Below are 1,484 nucleotides of genomic sequence, written 5' to 3' on the forward strand. Positions count from 1 at the left end.
CTTCGGGACTTCTGTCTGCGAAGGGACTTTTGGCAAGAGGTGCCTGGAGGGGGTCGAGCCCAAGAGCTTACTGAAGCCTTTGCAGATGTGATTGGTGCCCTCTGGCACCCTGACTCCTGTGAAGCTGTGAATCCTACCCGATTTCGAGCCGTCTTCCAGAAATACGTTCCCTCTTTCTCTGGATACAGCCAGCAGGATGCTCAAGAATTCCTGAAGCTCCTAATGGAGTGGCTGCATCTGGAAATCAACCGAGGAGGCCGCCGGGCTCCCCCAATCCTGGCCAATAATCCAGCTCCCTCGCCTCCCCGTCGAGGAGGGGCTCTTCTAGATGAACCAGAGTTGAGTGATGATGACCGAGCCAATCTAATGTGGAAGCGTTACCTGGAGCGAGAGGACAGCAAAATTGTGGATCTGTTTGTGGGCCAGTTGAAAAGTTGCCTCAAGTGCCAGTCCTGTGGGTATCGCTCCAAGACCTTCGAGGTTTTTTGTGACCTGTCCCTGCCCATCCCCAAGAAAGGCTTTGCTGGGGGCAAGGTGTCTCTTCGGGATTGTTTCAACCTTTTCACCAAGGAGGAAGAATTGGAATCGGAAAATGCCCCAGTGTGTGACCGATGTCGGCAGAAAACACGAAGTACCAAAAAATTGACAGTACAACGATTCCCCAGAATCCTCGTGCTCCATTTGAATAGATTTTCTGCCTCCCGTGGCTCCATCAAGAAAAGTTCAGTAGGTGTAGACTTCCCACTCCAACGACTGAGTCTAGGGGATTTTGCTAGTGGCAAAGCAGGAAGCCCCATATACCAGCTCTACGCCCTTTGCAATCACTCTGGCAGCGTCCACTATGGTCACTACACAGCCCTGTGCCGGTGCCAGACTGGTTGGCATGTCTACAATGATTCTCGTGTCTCCCCTGTCAGTGAAAACCAGGTGGCATCCAGTGAGGACTATGTGCTGTTCTACCAACTGATGCAGGAGCCACCCTGATGCCTGTGACACTCCCTTTAAGCCCCAGCACCTGTGAATCCCTTGACACCCTTAAGCCCCAGACTCCCCATTTACCTCAGAGAAGTCTATTTTTGTGTCTTTTTAACGGGGAGGGGGTGGTTGTAGCTCCCATTATTTTTTTTATTAAAAAATACCCTTCCACCTGGAGGCTTCTTGACTCCTAGCCCTATGTATAGAACTCACTAGGCCTGTGCCCATGTACAGCCCCCAACCCCTCTGCAGTCTCACTTTTTGTGAATAAATTTATTAAGAAAAGAAAAAAAATGCCATCTATTTGTAATTGTGTATACTTTACATATCAGAGTAAGATCTGATAATCTAACATCTACTTCTTTACTTTTGGAATATAAGATCTCTCTCTCTGTGACTTACCTTTTTCTAATAGAAACCTTTACTTTCATCTTCAAAAAAATTAAATATTACTGTTATTAGCAATTTATAAAAGAAAACAAATGTAACTTAGAGTAATAAAATAATTT

General features: G+C 46.8%; 1 pseudogene; it reads left to right on the forward strand.

Moving 5' to 3' along the window:
- LOC102846568 lies at positions 1–993 on the forward strand (annotated as a pseudogene).
- Positions 994–1,484: the final 491 nt, after the last annotated feature.

The sequence above is a fragment of the Elephantulus edwardii genome, unplaced genomic scaffold (genome assembly GCF_000299155.1).
Source record: "Elephantulus edwardii isolate Elephantulus edwardi_28Jun2011 unplaced genomic scaffold, EleEdw1.0 scaffold00008, whole genome shotgun sequence".
In the NCBI taxonomy this organism is placed as follows: Eukaryota; Metazoa; Chordata; class Mammalia; order Macroscelidea; family Macroscelididae; genus Elephantulus; species Elephantulus edwardii.